At 41.9% G+C, this 18376-nt stretch overlaps 1 protein-coding gene across 1 annotated transcript in view; it reads right to left on the reverse strand.

Moving 5' to 3' along the window:
• LOC139106291 (uncharacterized) overlaps positions 1 to 18129 on the reverse strand; it is a 76869-nt gene extending 58740 nt beyond the window's left edge. The window contains exons 1-3 of the mRNA XM_070662928.1: positions 18037 to 18129; positions 17400 to 17670; positions 17192 to 17232 (exon numbers count right to left, since the gene is read on the reverse strand). The gene's annotated coding sequence lies outside the window, so the exon portion shown is untranslated. The remainder of the gene's footprint in view (positions 1 to 17191; positions 17233 to 17399; positions 17671 to 18036) is intronic.
• Between the last annotated feature and the right edge of the window lie 247 nt (positions 18130 to 18376).

The following is an 18376-nucleotide window of genomic DNA, read 5'->3' on the forward strand; positions in this document are numbered from 1 at the left end:
TGGCGAGGGGCGGAAAGCGGGGGAAATAGAAGAGCGCGGATGAGGGAAGGTAAATGAAAGTAATGCGCGACCGTGGAGTGCGGTGTGACGGCGGAAAAAAGTTTTTGGCGGGCGGTAAATTGAACACGCGGTCTCGCACGGTGACATAAAATTAAAGGGAAGCCGCTTTCAGCGGCGACGGCGACTGATGCAGTTTTGCCGCTATCAGACCCGCCTTCTTTGAAGAGGATTAGTTTACGGATAGTTTTAGAGGTAGACGCAATCGCGGTTTTGGCCTCCACCGAGATCCGTCTAATGGCCGTCGGGGCTTTCGAGCTAGTTTCGCTTTTGAATACAAGCCGGCCGCGAGGTAGACCGAATACACGAGACGCTCTTTTCTCTCTCTCTTTCTCTCTCTCTATTTCTATCTCTCTCAATTTTTTTTTTTATCTCGTGTCATATCGCGCAGCGCGAGTCCGCCGAAATATGGACGTCATGTATCGTCGTCGTTTTCATACATCATACGAAGGAACGAACGAACCACCGCGATTAAAATGCTTCCGGAAATAAACGCGCTCGGAGAGTGACATCGATGGGACGAGGAGAAGCTCTCTGCGCGGAGATAATACTCGTTACCTGTCGATTACGGATATTAAAATCTTAAATAATTTGACACGGTGTTGTCTGCTAACGCAACATTTAAATCGCCAATCAGAATTTCGTCGTATTTTAACGATATAGCTAATTGTGTCGTTTCAAGCGTATTTAATTAATGCACGTTTTGCGATCAAAATTCTTACGATATTAATCTTGTAACACTAATTACGCGATGTGTCGGTGATGCAAACTGATAAATAGTTTGAAACGCAGCGTTATGCTGTGGCGTCCTTAATACCTCTTCAAACTTTTCATCTCACGAAGTTTTGATACGCATTACTCGCGTGAAGTGCAAGACGTGTTTGTGTAAATTTCACTTTACGCGCCAAGATTATGCCACAGGGACGGGCAGTTTTAACTACGCGTTCGCTGAAATTTGTATGCAGGTGTAAATGGAATTATTGCGAACGATCCCATGAACGGGTCTTCTCGTGCACAGCTGTTATTTAAATGCGTATAAATTTCTGAACCGCGCTCACGCCGCTTATTAACTTTCGTTATCCACTGATTGCCTAATTTAACTAGCATTACTTTTTTATATTTACGAATTTTTATTATCCACAAAATATAAGATAAGAATGTTAAATTAATATTTTATCGAGAATTAATATTAACGTAATAAAATTAATAGAATAATCTTCGATTTTGACAGCTTTGAGCGTGTATTAATTGCGAAGTTCAAGGTAATTACTCAAGTATGAGAAGTAGAATTTAATTATTCGATATGTGATATGCCAGTCGCAAATCCCCGTCACAAGCAGAACGTCGCTGATAATAATGACGACAATAAACCGTTTCGCAATGCCGTTGCAGATTCATCCACCTCGAAATTCGCTGACACTCTCTTGATATAAAGTGATGCGCATTGTCTCGAGGCGGCTGGCAGATGACGTCAAACTCGATTGTGTTAGATGAAGTTTCACATGTACGTGCGACGCAGTCATCGGCATACTTAGCTTGCATAATAATATCAATCTGTGTCATATAATTATTTCAGTCTGATGTGATTACACGTACAACGTCGGTATAAAATTATTTTGCTATCAATTACCGCAAAAGTAATTAATTTCGAAATTTCCTTATCGAAAATTGTTTCACAACAATGTGCAACATAATATAGTTAATTTTACTTTCGCGATAGAACTGTGCAAGAATTATTAATTCGCAACTAACTTGTGTAAAAGATATTTGAAATATTCAAACCTTTTTTTTCCCCCCAATAAACGCTCGTGAAAAATATTAGATCGATAACAGTTGCGAATTTAATTTACGCAAAAATACGCGTGTCCGAGACCAATCAAACGTTAATTACTGCAAAATCGATAGCTTCTAGTTGCGAAAGTGATTCATGGCTGGCGAAAAAAGAATTTCGGAAGTGTAACGTGAGTGCTAAGGTGCCCTTATTTGAACCGTATTCCTTTTGTACCGATCGGTCTCGATTCAGCGTCACTCGCTAACGCCACGCGTTTTTAATTGGACGTTTAAGTGGACTGTAGGCTAAAAAAGGGTACCTCGAGTGGCTTCGTGTTGGTGTACACATGCTCGACCCTCCCCTAGATTTTTCTTAGAGCAAAATTAAAAATTAGCAAGTATGATAGCACCCGGCGAGATTAAAAACATTTTTCACGCCCCTCGTACAAATAAAGTTAGAAAAAAAAAAGTGCGCGGAGGGTAATCTGCGAAATATTTGAACTTCTACGAAAAGACGCCGCGATACTTCCCCGACAAATTAACGCGGCACACACACGCTGAGTTTTATACACGAAGAAAGTGTAAACTTTAATTAAAGTTCACGCTCCGTCGGCCAGTCTTACAAAAGTTAATGCTTGCAAATTGATTGCGCGATTTTCAGTAACTATCGCACGATCGAGCATTCTCGGCATCCGCAAGTAAATCATTTGCGTTTTATTTTATTCTAAGGGGATAAATTCCGTAATCGTGCATTCTTACAAATATTTATACCAATTCGACTTCACGAGAGGACGGCGGAGCTTTCACCATTTTCGAAAATGTCGATCGACGGGGACCCGGTTTGACCGACGTAGGTTTACGTTCGCGTTTCCGGCCGCCGTGCATAATTCGCGCGAGGAAGGGACGCAGAGAGCGTGGTGGAACGAGAGTTACAATATGACAAGTGTGAGAAAGAGAGAGGATGGCAAGAGCGCAACGCGCCAACGGCTGCAACCGCCAGCGCGCGGGGTCGCCGTGAATAAATAACGAGCTCGCGGTTTTATCTCGGCGGTTACATTCGGCCTTTAACATTTTCCAGTCGCATTAGCGCTTGCGGATGACAGTGCCGTAACAATGCGGCCGCTTTTCCGCGCCTCGCCGAGCGGAATGGCCGCGCCGCCGCCCCGGCCATCGAGCGCGGCCAAGTACCAAGGGACGGCGATTCCGCGAGAGAGAGAAAATAAAACCAACCCGGTCGGGAGCAGTCGACCGAAAAGGAGAGGCGACATCCTTAAGCCGCGATAATAATTATGGTCACCGGCAATTAGAATAAATCGTCAGCTAGCTCTATGTGCCTTATTTATTCGCTAAAAAGAGGCTCGTGTAACGTTGCGGACGCACCTGCGGTCGCACTTCGCGCTCAGAAATCATCCTTGTCGTCATTATTGCTCCGCAAAGCGTCTCTGCAACGCTTGAAAAAAAAAAAAAAAAAGTGGACGCGTGTTTACCTTTTAAAGTTACGCTGAAAGGGATTTCTGTTATTTCTTATTTCAGTGCATATTTGTTTGCAAAAATATTTCTGTTATTTGAAACACAGGTTTTAACTTTTAAACGCAAAAAGCTTCCGCTACATCGGGATATTTATTCGAATATTCGTGCATAATAGCGAAATGCAGGTAATTACTGGAAAACTCGTTTAATTCTCGTTTATACGCGTCGCTTGTCGCAGCCACGTGGATGAGAGGTCGGCGCATTAAAGCCACGGATGCTTGGGAAAAGCCACCGAACGTAAGTCTCCGAATTATCAAGAATTATACATTTATCGAACGTGTTTTACGGCAGATTTGCCGCGCTTATCTACGTCGTATAACTGCACCCGCTGTCAGTCGAAGTGACACACTCGGAATACTTTTCCGATCCCATGCGGGCACGAGATATATATTTGATGTCACTCGCATTCCCGGGTTCTTTTGTGCGTCGCTGTAAACACCGAACGTGGAAAAATTCTTTCCCTTCCCCCCTTCCCGCTCGCCGTTACTATCTCCGTTCCACGCACGCTTTTACTCTTATTTAGATTTCGCCGTCATAAATGTTGTTTCCCGTCTGGCATGCCTCCGCTTTAAATCCTCAATCGAGTAATGGATTCTTTCTCTCGTCGACGCAAATAAAACAGCGGCGCGAGCGGGCGTGGAAGCGCGACCCGCGCAATAACAATTTCGGAGATCAAGGAGCCACGTTTTCTCTCCTACCTCCTTTTTTTCCCCCCCTCCTTCGTATCGCAAAAAAATATTTGCAATAGATCAAACGCAGGAATGTTTTTATTGCGCATCCACCTACATTTCCGCCGCAGCTTCTAACTCGATCCGCGCGCGCAGCTCCGGTATTTTGTTTTATTCCCCACCTCTTTTTTTATTTTTTACTTTTTTTTTTTTTTGGCAACATATCAAAAAATAGAGACGGAATACGGGTCCACCATTGAAACGGGTTCGTTATTTTATTTGCGCGGATATTTCACGAACATCAAACGTCAAAATAATTTCCCTTGTAATGCAAACCCCATTTCCGACGCGATATCTGGCACCGGTTTTATCGCGCCTGTCTCTTATTGTGTGATCTTTTACTTTTCGCGGTGGCAGCGAAACAAATGGAGTGGCACCAGTATGGTAGTTAATGGTCAGCCTATAGTTATTGCATTCCTAACTGGTCTTAACAGGTGGCAGTACAATTAAACCACGTTACGGTTATGTCAGGTGTGTCGAGCGCGGTTAGAAGTTATACCTGCGTTCGTTCCATGTATATTACGACCGTGCATTTACCACGAGTCTCATGCGGGAATAATAAACTGCAGATGTAATAAGTCCGGGCAGTTTAATACGAAACTTTGTTTAAACTTTGACGCACGTGTAAGCGGAACCGGCGTGTAAAATATTCAAATGTAAAGCGTGCATTTTAATAAAGACTTATGCGAACTTGGCCGCACTTTTTCGGGAGGTTATGCAATTATCGTTTACAAAAATGTGCGCATGCATATCGGGAAAATGTTATAAATATCGTATCGCGTCAGAAATCGTAGCCGATTAAAGGAAGCGACGGAAATTTTATAATTATATCGACTCAACTTAATTAATTAATTAAATCGGCAGTGCCTGCGTTTTGTATACAGGGCGAATTTACCAATTTACCGAGAACGCGCATTTCGCCGAGGAACCGATTAAATATTCGCCAAGTACGTCCGCCTTCTTTGATATCATTTTGTCCCACAGAGAAACTTTCGCGGAAAACTGTTGCCAAACTGCCAATCCGCTGTCGCGATAGGCCATTACGTGCATGTCCGGCGGTCGGTCGGTGCCAGCGCGCGATACACTGACGGGAGTCCGTTCTAACCGTGGGAAGGGTGACTGGCCAAGTATGAAGTAAAACTTGTCAGCGACGCGAAGGGTGTGAAATCGCGTCACGCGCGGAAATCGCGGTGCGCGTGATGTAGCGGAAAACTGCCCGACTGTCAGATCGTACCTTGAATTCGAACTAGCAGCGAGAAGCTAGCGCGCCGTTCGCTCCGAGCTCGGGGCCGTTGGTCCACGGCGATCGAAACGCAGTCTCAGCACAGACACCTCTTTTCGCAGGATAAAATTCTTTTTTTTGTTCCGAATGTATCGTCTATCCACCATGCCAAGAACGAACATGTCATTTTTCTCGTTGTTAAAAAATATCGCAAAATTCTCCTCGATTCGAAAAATATTCACACTTTTTAACGTACTATTGAGTTATATTGTTGTTGTAAATGAAGTGACCACGTGTATACTTTTTTCGATTTTATATGCAATTACGGTACGTTTTTACGGGAACTCTCCCAAATAGTTCGTCAAAACGCAGCGCGGAACAGAATACGAATAAACACGTCATTTTTACGTCATATTAACTTTACGTCGTAACATTTTTTGCGTTATTAGTTTAATATAGCCCGTTTAAAGTTAGTTTTGTCCGTAAATATATTACGGTTGTGGTATTATACTTGCAAAATCTGGGAAAGCTCTCGAAAGAGACTGTAAAATTGACGCGTTATCGGAGAGAAATAATACGAAATAACGGAAATTTATTACAAGAAACGGCCATTACTCCCGCGAGGCGCATCGGCACGCTCGTCGGATTCTTGAAAAATATACGAGAGGACGCGGGAAAAGACGAGGAAGCGGCATGAAGAAGAGGGAGGTCGGGAAGGACAGCGCTCGAATGCTGTCTGTTCGGTCTGATGGGGGCTTTCCAATTAAATTGCAAATTAAAACGCATATTTTACTCGAGTGCCAGTAGGTCCGCGGGGATATCACGAGAGAGGCGGCCGGAGAAATGGCGGGAACAGGTAGGATCGCGTCACAGCAAGAATTAAGTTTGCCATTTCGTGCTGGGATAAAAAAAAAAAAACTTCCGCCTCCTCTCTTCCCGAGTTCAAGCCCCGCGTCGTTGCTGCCGTACCAAGAGTACTAGCCGTAATCTCGTCAGTGATTCCACAAACTTCGAGCGAGCCCAGGTCAAATCGAATCATCCCGTCGCGGCTAGGCGACCTCGCTAACGTCGATACTCCTGCCAAGCTGCAAGACGATTCTCTCTCTACCTTTATGCCTTCCGGTTGCATCGAACCGCCCTTCGCGTCGCCACCCTTCGATCGGCCAATTGCCGGATTTCCCTGGAAACTGCGGAAATTCCCTCGCCGGTCCCACTACCCCTCCCCTCCCTCACCGTTTTCTGTGCATTCTCGCTCATTATTTTGCACGACCACCGTTTAGCTGAGGAATCTTATTCACGGCTGAAATAGCTCGCGAAACCAGGAACGTTGCTCCGTGGAGCATTTTTATTGCCGCATGCGACGCCGAGCAATGAATCACGAGCGTGGCCTACCCGAAAGCGTCGGCAAATAATACGCGGGCGCTTATGGTGATAATAACAATAAAACTGGGCAGAGATTTTCATACAGCCCGGGAGAGAGAGATAGGGCGATAAAAATGCTGAAAACGACGTGGAAGTTCTTCCGTCCGTTACTGCATAATTTTGATACATTACCACTCTTGTAATGATTATTCATATTTATGGTAGTGGCATAATGAAATCTGCATTTGTTGAAAATAAATCATTTCTAATGTGTGCCCCGCTAGATGATTTAACGCCGCGAAATAAAACAGTATTAACAAAAACAGATTACGAATGCGAAATTAGGGCCGCGTTTTAGATAATGCTGAACAGCATTTTTAATCCCTTTGTATGACAAAAATCAAGAGAGAAATACCTATTTCGGTCTTAATACATTTACCAAGGTATCTCTGAAATTATTTTTTACGATAGATCATAGAGTGTCGACTGTAACGCTCCTTCTGTGCCAGCAGAAGGTTAAAAATAGCGAACGTGGGATACGAAAAGAGCTCAATTCAGTAAAAGGCACCTTTTACAACGATCCGCAACGATAACTCGTTAGAGCAGAGTGCAGAGTCGTTCTTCGAGACGCTCGAACCCCGAAAAGCCGTTTTACGAGAGGGCATCTAGACAGAAATCTTCCTCGCCGCAGACTCGAGAAAACTTTTCCCCGACAGCTACAACGGGAAGGCACCGGGATTCTGGAGACGATGGATATATCCTGAAGGTGTCCATCTCACCGAAACTTCGCCGCGATATCTCGGGACAACGGTTAGGGGGCGATTGAGGGGGAAAAGGGGTGGTCGTCCGGCAGGACATATCGTTCGACGTCTCACGATTTATTTGCGAATAAGATTTTTGTTTTCGCCCGACCATGACGCATCCGAAGAACGGAAGGTGTACCGGGATGCATCTGAGAATCGAAAAACACGACGGACGTCGGGAAATTGTTCTGAAAGTTTTCGCGCAGCGAAAGTTGATTCGGCGAAGTGCATTGTTTTGACGCATGTATCATTCAACGTGCAGACAAGCGAATTCTAGTTTCCGCTTCCTATTTTTGACATCGTCAAAACGCGACAAAATACATACAACCGATGTAACTGATATAACTAGAGCGATTTGATTTTTTGGATTTTTTTCGAGATCGTAAATGTCACGTGAAAATGTTATATATTTTTTTCTTTTTCCTTTTTTTTTTTACACACGAAATATGAAAACCTCTTTGAACATCCCTCTTTCAATTAATTACAAACTTTTTGCAAACGTTTGATAATTTATTTACTTTAATTACGAAATTGATATGCATGTATATGAAACTTTACTTCCACTCTGCTATTATTTACACTTGAGTTGTTTGCTTTCGTTATTTATAATATTTATAAATTATACAGTTATACGTGCAATATTTGTTTTTTTTCCAAAAAAACATTATACTTTTAATCGCGAGTCAAAAAACGAATAAATATGCTTTTGCTTTTAGCAATCAATTTATACATAATTTATATGTAAATTAGGTAATATTTTTTGAACATTATATTTGTATGCGCGCGTTCGTAATATACTTGCTAACATTTTTTTTTTTTTGTTCTATGAAAGTAAAGCTCCATCCACGACTTTGCAGTCTTCTTTCTACTTCATGTGTCAGTCTATGAATTTTCCACGCGTTATAGAACTTCTCCGCTTTGAACATAGAGATACTTCAGATGTTCTATCGCACATACCACTACTTTGTGAGCCGTCGATCGATTGCATCGCCGTTTATACGAATTCACAATTCATCCGCGGATCCAATTTTCTCTCTCAATAGTGTCAATTTCATACACAAGCGGAAACCCTTCTCGTGACTGCTGTATAACACATACGAGGGAAAAAAAAAAGAAAATATCAAAGAAATACGTTTAACCGAAAGTATTTTTGTTCATCAAGCTGTTCACGATAAGACAGCGTTATTTCACGATTTCCAAAATACCGTTGTTATTCATGAAAGTATCTGCGCACAGATTTGAATAACCGTAACGTTTGCGTGATAGATCATATGCGAGCAACAAATCATGTAATGGACAAGAAGTCAGAGAGAAATGTGCAGGCGATATTTAAATAAATGGGAAGAAAAAAAAATTTACGGCTTTACATTGAGAAAATAAAAGCGATTGAATAGCCTATCGCGAGTGCGGAGAGCGAAACGACCTATCGTGAGATTGAGATCGAAAGAAAGCAGGCAGCCGAGGGACCGTCCGTGTGTGATTTAATCTCATGGATGAATCCTGAATATATCCGTGCTGCCGAATGGAAAGCGAGCCGTCGAACCGGACGGTATTTCGCGTATAACACTGGAAAGAGTTTTTCCCTGATAACGACGCGCCGTGATACGATATCCTCTCGTTGCCGCGAAAAGGTAAACAGGATAGAAAATGTGCCGACTACTGAGGCGCGCGCGCAATCTCGCCAGCGACAGGTTGAATGCACGAGAAAGAATTTATCTTGGAACTCGTTCCTACGGGCGATCACTCCGCCAGATCGTGCTTTATTATCCCCAAATTGCTTTAGAAACGGAAAACTCTTCGAGTCGAAAATCGTCCCTGAATTTCGCGAACGTGTAATTTCAGAGAGAAATATTCGCAAGAAGGTTTTTATAGAATCGTTTCCCCTCTCGTCGTGTAATAAACGATGAAGATAAAATATTGGTAATTTTCTTTTTTTTTTTTATTATTAAATATTTTTCGATATTAGAATTTTCTTAATATTATTTTCTATCAATTACGTTTATATATGTATAAAAGTGCAAGTGCCTGCTGTTAGATAAGGTCGCAATGAATGTTAGCGAAAACGCGAGTCTAAGATTATCCCGGTAACGCGGACAATCGATATTAGGGACGATAATAGAACATTGACGTAATGCGTTGCAGTACCTATTTTAGATTCAAGCAGTCTCGTCATGCGAGATAGTCTAATATTTTTAAACGCGGCGTTGATTTGCAGAAGGTTCTTCCTCGAAATTGGCGCCGAAAACTAACTGTTCAAATATTTCTAAAAGAGACGGTATTAACCGCGCGCCATAATTGATAGTATTAAAAGCTGAATTTCGGGAACCAGTCGACAGCGGCGTAGAAATGTTGATCTTTATAATCGGGATATTAAAGTTGATGACGCGACGATTCGCGCCGGGTAAATTATCAATCGATTATCGTTTGGCCGGGGTCAAAATCTAACGGGTGAGTGAACGCGAAATAGAATCGCACGCGGAGTTTCGCGCGGTCGCGGAAGTTACGGAATATTTATGAAAAATATTCACGAGCAGCGAGAGGAAAGTGAATAATTCCCAGGAGCGGAGAAGTAGTTCGGGCGGTCGGCGTTTCTTGCTTCCTCGACGGTGGAAAGTCGGCGCCGCACGTCCCGACGCACTCCTGCCACCTCAGGACTACGAATGTACATGTATTTCAATATATTATAACGTACCGCAAAGCGAAACGCAATTATCCCTTCCGATCCGCAATTATGCCGTCTCTCTTTTTACTCTTTAACACGATCTGCTTATTCACGTCTGTATCTCTCGCGCCGCGACACACGGCGAGCAAAAATCGCCGTGATTAATGCACCTACTGTATTTAAATGCCACTGTAGGCCGCACGATATTGTGTTAATATACCTGTAAGCAGTATTAATATTTCTAATCCATACTGATTGTCCATATGTGTACATTTGGTGTTCTGATGCATAAAATATCGCAGTCATCGGTTTCAATATTAACCGAAGTAATTTATCCATCAAAATATTTAATATTGATAACAGTACCACAAATAAAAAAAAAAAAAAAAAATTTTTACATTGTTTTTTGCATCATAAATAAAGTACTTTGATGAAACGTGAAATTTTTTTTCCTCCATTTATAAAATACGGGAATGGCGATTAACGTGGGAATCAGGGTATTGATGCGCGGTTATTTCGCGTCTTGTTTCTAGAAAAATAAAATCGAGTCCTGTATGAGCGACGATTGCAAATGTAATCTTAAAGTACGTGCGAATATTTTCCATCATAAAAACGCGTTTGTCACGGCGGTGACGTATAATTACATACCGAACGATGGTGAAATCTTTTTGCCAATAGATTCGCGGCAAACAGCTGAAGATATTGTTCAATAGCGATGCAAACAATCGCGGCCTAACGTTATTGCATCACGTTGGTCCCCGGGGCATTAAACACATAATGAGCACTTGTTGCTTATGCAATTGGCACAGGTAATTTACTCGAGTGCGACGTCCGGTATTGTTCTTCGGTACGCGGCGGGTTCGTTAACGAGCCGGCCGGATCGCTACTACGTAATAACAATTTATTACTCCTGGCGTCTCGTTATCGTCCAGGCCGGTGGAAATGGATGATGGAAAAAATACCAAAGAAATGGGAAACTCGAGCAGGAAGGATGGTCGTCGACGACGGGGTCTCAAGGATGATACGACAATTAATTGCTGCACACACGTGCGTTGCTGTTACTTTATCACGGCATAAAGAGGGAAAAGGAAAGATGGGACTCGTCGATTACGCGAATAAGAAGACAGATAAAGAGAGAGAAGAGGAGAGAGAGAAGAGCGAAAGAGATAAAAGTTGACGTCATTTATCGGACGGATAAAAGGCAGATCGGTACGTGGCGTTATCGGGTGCTCGCATAGTATATACAATGTACATATATTCGAAAACCGAGCTCGCACCCCCTCCCCCTGTTCCCGTCCTCGCTATCTCCCACCGAGCATTACATAGAACTCCATCAGTAGGGATTAATCCCGCCAGTAGGCCGGATTAAAAATTACGCCCGGATTACGGAGCGCGAAAGGATTTTTGTCATATCTGCTAATGAATCGACGGCCCACATTTTAGAATTATCGCAACTCGCGCGCGTCCGGGCATAGGACACCAAAATCCGGCCGCGGTGAGTTGCCGACGCCAGTTTCCATTCCGCATTTTTTATTTTCTACGGGCTTGTTTCAAAAAGCACCCCTTTTTTTTTTCTCTCTCTCTCTGTCTCTCTTTCTCCCGCCGCTAACGTCATACCGGCAGAAATGATATGGGTAATCAGATTATGCGGGTTTGGTATTAACATATTAAATTGCGTGCAAAGGCGTGCGCACATTAATTAATCCTCTTAACAAAAATGTGCGTTATTAATGGTTCGATAACTATTTTTTTATACAAAATAATCTTCATTATCTCCGCAAATAGTGACGTAATATTATTCCGTAACGTAAAATATAAAAATGAAATGCTAATGCCACATGCATGGAAATACGAAGTATATACAGCGCTGAATTTTCTGCTATTTCTTTTCTTTCCCACTTTGTTTTTTTCCATATTTTTGCAATTTTACTAGCCCACAGTTGTTAGCATAAGAACAAAATATATTTTGTAAATAGAAGTATAAAAATGTATAAACCGTATACATAGACAATAAATAAGGTTTTACGTCCTTTTAATTTTTCGATTATTTTAATTATTACTGCTTGGTTTCGTTTTATTATCTCAACTATTTCCTAGCTCCTTGCAACAGTATAATTTTTTTTTTTTTTCTAAAATAAAAATAACTTTAGATATAAATTAATTTTAATAATTGCTACATACGCTTTCAGCCGATTTAGAGCAGCTAAAATTTCAAGTTATTAATATCTCTTGCGGTACTCTATAATGGCACCTACTGCTGTTGCGTCATCAATACGTACTTTATCACACTGGCGGAAAATAGATAATAAACTGAACGAGAATTACAACACGATCCGCGTCGCGGAGATAAATCGAGCATTCTGCGACGACGACAGTTGGCTAAGGCTTGACTTCGCGAAAACCGACTGAGTTTACGGCGCAAACATGCATGCCGAGTTTTATCATAGAGATTTCCCCTTTTTGCATGATAAGAACCCGAGATTTCAGTAAATATCTCGGAACGCTCGGAACAGAAAATACAGTTGTGTTTAATAGTATACTAGTGAAACGTAATATGATAGAAAAATATACATGATGCAGTACATATGCATCGGTAAGTGGGGACTTTTTGTTCGCAGAACGATTTTGTACACACTCGACGTTTTGTCGAGTTATCGCGTATTGACGACACAAATCGAATTTCGTCGCGATGACATTTAGTCGCGATTTTCTACAAAATTTATCTCGCCCAGTAGTATTGCTTTATCGCTGGCTGAACATCAACTGATTTTTTTTTTTGCGAGCGCTTTCCACCGCGTTAAAAAGATCGCTTCACGCTGAAAAAAGTGAGGTCGCGCATTATTTTGTCCATTTTAATAACGGTATTATGATAAGTAACGAACACACGTCCGCGGAACTGTACATTCGCATATCGTAAAAAGAACAGAACAATATAAAGTTCACGTTTATTAAGTTTCATATGAATAACGTCACGTGAGAGCATATTCACGTTTAATCAAACATGGTAGCGAAGCATACATATGTTCCATTATCGTTCGTACAATTATCGGAAAAGTCTTGTGTATTCAGTCTAAATTATTACGAGGAGGATTTGTTTTCAATACAAAGCTGGACTTACATAATGGAAATAAATTTTATACAGTCGGTATTCCTCGCGATGTATATTGCGGTCAGCGATCTCTGATTGATTAATCAACATCAATGTACATTTCAAAATTATATTCGATATTCAAGAATAATTAAGCATTTACATAATAATCTGTAATATATGCGTAAAATTATTAATCCTTCGCGCGTAATTGGTTTACTAGTGTAAAGATTACAATAACCGTCATTAGCACGTGTTTACTATCGGTATTATTCGGTAAGCGACGGTTCTCCACGGTGTAAGTCGCGTAGTTCGGCCAGCGATCGAAATCAAATAAGAACTAAACGGACATTCGAACGAATACAGACACAGAGGATAACATCTAGATCGTCCGTACCCTCTAAGCTCGCCGACCTGTAAGTCCGGTGCTTTCAAGCCTTCCAAGCATTTCTCCTCCCCGAGTGGGATCCTCGAAACGAGTATCGGAGAAGATAAAAAAAGAAAGAAAAAAAAAGAAGGAAAGATCTGCCCATCGACCAGCGCCACGTCCAACGTGGCAATACGACAGTATAGGACGGCGCAACAGCGGCAAGAAGCTAAAAAACTATCTCCTCACTGACGAACGAACGGACGGACATTTTTGCCTTTTGGCCATGTTCCCGACGCGCTTTCACGGTTATTGTTCCCCGCCTCCCTCACCGGCTTGTTATTATCGTCTTCTTGCCGTCGCCTCGCTCTTTGCTCCTTCAGTCCGCGCGCCACGTGGCGAGACCGGAAATTCCGTCCCTCGCGCAGAACCACCCCCATTCATCCACCGACGGCGCAACAACGACTTGCCTCGGGCATGACTGCGCTTTTAATCTGGACCAGGAAAAATCACCGTGGTTTCCTGCGCGTCCATCCGCGACGCCCTGATTTTTTTTTAAATATTTTTTTTTTGTCTCTTCGTCGGGAGAGCATCTCTCGCGCTTCAAACGTTCCAACCTTCCCGTTTTGCAAATTCTTCCCTCTCGCAGCTTCTCAGACATTCCGCTGATTTATTTCACGACGAATTAAGTGATAGATTACCGAGGTAAAATGATAAAACGCCAAAAAATACAGCTTACAACGCATTTGTCGCGAAATAAAGACGTCAACGAGTTTTTGAAAATGCTTCGTTGCAATACAATACGCATCGCCAAACTCATGCAAATTCTAACGTTTTTTAATACATGCATTTTTTTATGTCCGACGTATAAGTCGCGAGGAAAATTCAGTTAGGTTTATCATTATTCACGCATTGGCTCGGGATAAATCCGCAAGAAATACACCCGCGAATAAACGTTTATATCATACAGGATATGGTGGATTTTATCAAGTTCCTCTTATTTCATAATGCGATATGAGATGCGCGAGGGATGCACGAGCGCGATATTAGGATTCCAGTGATGCGCGCGGAGAAGTACGCTGGTACTGGGAATTTATATTGATTGATGCTCATCGCCGTTGCACCACCATAATCGATAACCGTGCGGACGTTACGCGAGCGGGGCGATTTTTGTTTCCCCCGTTTACGTGAGTTTTCGCGAAAAGCTTTCGCGCGGTTTATGGTTAAAATCGCGCCATCCATTAATTTTCTTACAAAGAAGAAGAGGCATTGTGCACGTACTCCTGAGGTCAGAAGGCCAACGACCGCTAAAAACGGTTGCGTGGCCATGAGATTATGATACATCGCTATTGTTTTTGATTATTTATTCATGCAAACGTTGCGCTCAAACGTTTTACCGTAATGCAGCGCGCGAGCGATCAAATCTTTTCGCGGTGAGCAATTATTTAATAATCTGATTTACAATTGCTCACGCGTTCGCGATAAATTCCACGTTGCGTCCTACGTTTTAATTGTAACCGTGAGAGTCGTTGCATTATTCACGGTAGGCGGTGTACAATTTTATTCACGTCGCCAAGCTGCTGCGATATTACCGCGGGCGCGAGAACTCCCGAATACCGCGGCATCGAGATGAATATTGTCACACATGCTTCCCATTATGTAAGAACAGCAATGTACTTTCTTTATGCCCGCGAATTTTATAGCCGTCAGAGAATCTGGGTTAAGCAGCCCCAGTCAAGATGAATTTACGGCGATAATATCGTGGAAAAATCACATTTTACTCGTGAACAGCACACGGAGAGGATGAATCTTTGTTATTACTCCTTATCGATCAACGTATCCTCTCTTTTCCCTCGAAAAGGTTCGATTTCTCAAACAAACCTCAATTCATTACTAAATAATTCCGTAGTTAAAAAAAAAATAAAACAAAATAACAAACTTTAGAAAAAAAAAAAAAAAATTAATAAGTGAATAAAAAACTCTTAAAACGCGAGTCGATATATTTTCAATGTCTAATACGGGCAATAATGATTGCTAAAGCGGTGTCGGAAATATACACGTACGTACATACCGTGTTACTTAGTCTGGAAGATGCGTGGTACGATAGCGAAATTACCATAATGCGATTAGGCGAAGTCGAGCGAATGTGCATACTATCAAGAGTTAGAGAAGATCGAACGGCGGAGCAGAGACAGCGCAAGCGAGGGGAAACCGAGAGAGAATGAACGTCGAGTATTGGAGAGAGGGCGAAAAGGAGAATAAAGGTGTAATAAAGTATCCCACGGCCGACGTAAAGAGCGACCGTAAAATGCACCAAGTGCCGTGCCTGTAACGGCGTACGAGTTTACTTTCTATCCTTTTTCCCGCCGATCCTTTTCCGGCCCCGTGGATGAGCTTCGATCGCGAGGTAAAGTCTCTCTGTCGATTGTAGGATTCCGCTGAATTAAAAGTAGCTGCCGATAACGGACAAATGCGTATCGCGGCCACGCCACGCGCGTCGACTTTGTGATTGGAAATAATTCGGAGCCCGGGCATGCACGCGCTTTAAACATTTATCCACGGGATCAATAACCTTTTAAACACTCGCACACAGATCAATCTTTGAAAAGCACTACCCAGCTCTGATAAATGTTTGAAAGCGGGATATTTATATCAAACGCGCACGGCGGTTTCAGTAATTGCATTATTAAAACCACCACCCGACGTTATGGTTGTTAATGCTTTTTACATTTATTTTTCAAAAAAAGTTGTCTCGCGTCGTTGCATGCCAATATTGTAAAACATTTAAATAAATATTCATTAATTTTGTATGTGTTAGTCATGAGAAAAGAGGGTAACTGATACACGTAACATATTGTTAATGGTTGCATCAAACATTTAACGATTATTGCAAGTAAACTATATATTATATATGTATATGAGATAAGGGAAGCGAGAGAGAGAGAGAGAGAGAGAGAGAAAGAATGTTAGTTAATTTTTACGCCTTTTTCTCTTCTACCTTCCTCTAAATATTTTTCTGAAGGAGGACTGAAATGAGATAGCCAAGAGATCTCGAGGGTCGAATATACATCCCCCTCTAATTGCCATGGCGTAATTAGCTCGGTACCCAACTACCGTGGAATAATTTATCAGAGTTGTTATTAAGTCTCGACCAAACCGTTACGAAGAAAAATCATCTAGAATTATACCGCCGCAATCTTTCTTATCTGAACATCGATTTAAAGACGCGCTGTACCATAAATTTTCTTTATTCCGCCAGGCTTTAAATTGTGGCTACTCACTATACATATAAGCTTTATTCTTATACAAAATTTCGTTTCCTGTCTTAAAAAAAAGAACACCCATCTTTATCCAAAATTTTTAATTTTAATTTGCGAACATCCTAACCAATGAGAGAGACAAAATATTTTTGTGAATAAAAAGACTTACAAAACGAATTATCAAGTTAAACGCATTACGCAGATTATTTTCCGTCGATATTATTTTATGCTTTCATACTATTATTTTATTTAAAATTATAATTGTTGTTTCATTGTACAATATGTACAATTTCCTACAACCCTGACATTGGAACAATTATTAAAAAAAACCATGCGACTCACCGGTCGATGCGCAGCAGCGGAGTTAAATATCTGCTACAATCCTGTAACATAAAAAAAATGTTTTATTGTAGAGATGCTGTAAAAAATTTCAACTATTAAAAAAAAATTATATACCGTTCTGATTAATTTATTAATTAAATAATTAAATTTCTTTAATTCTTAAAACGACCAAACTATTCGTTTTATGTAAAGAGATAGTGATATTTACCACAAGGTTGCTCCGCCGATGTATGATGTCCTTCCTGGACCTGCTCCTCCTCTCAGAATGGAATGTGTCGAGCCATCCTTCCACTGGACCACTCGCGAAATGCGCGACCGGGTGAATTTACTACGCGAGAACTAGTTTAACACAGTATTTCGCACGATACTACAAGACACTCGCGTAAAAAACCGACGAACCGACTGCGGTTCGTTTATTAATTATCGGCGACGAAAGAACGTTCGAGCACGAATCACATAGTCCTCTGGATCCTCCTTATCTGAAACGAGAGCAAGAGATATGCACTGTTAATAAGAAATCAAATATCAATATGCAATAGAAATGCGTTTAAATTAAAGTATTTTTCCATTATACACGAAGCGACATCTAAAACACTGTGTGAGTCACGACGCCGCGCCGTGTACCGACCTTTGCTCGCCCGCTACGCAGCGACAACGCAGCATGCGAAAAAAATTCCATGCCCGGCAGAAACAGAAACGTGCTAGCAGCGTAGGAATTAATCGTCGATCAGCTCGCATGGAGCTCGATCGACGTAGACTTGAATCGAATATTCTACGGATAGGTTAGGCGAACGGCCCTCTAACAAGTACATATAATTTACGGGATAAATGGGGATACAACTTACTTGAAAAGACGGAGAAGTAATGTTAGGTGCTCTCTGCATAGAGAGCTTGAATGGGGAAAGATAATTTTCGCCCGGAGTTGCGTCTTTGTCCGCCAAAAACGTGTAGATCTTTCGACGTCCTTCCACAGACGCTTCCAGTTCGACAGCCAGCGAGGGAACTAGGAACGATGGTCGTGCAGGCAGACACGTACGCCGGTCTCTGTTAGCCGAGCCCGCCCGACCACTCTCGACCATCTCCGATCTTTGTTCGCATATCTCACCTTGCAGTCTCGATATACCTCACGATCGACGTAGACTTGAATCAAATATTCTAAGGTTAGATTAGACGAACGGCCCCCGA

This window comes from Cardiocondyla obscurior, linkage group LG01 (assembly GCF_019399895.1).
Source record: "Cardiocondyla obscurior isolate alpha-2009 linkage group LG01, Cobs3.1, whole genome shotgun sequence".
Taxonomy (NCBI): Eukaryota; Metazoa; Arthropoda; class Insecta; order Hymenoptera; family Formicidae; genus Cardiocondyla; species Cardiocondyla obscurior.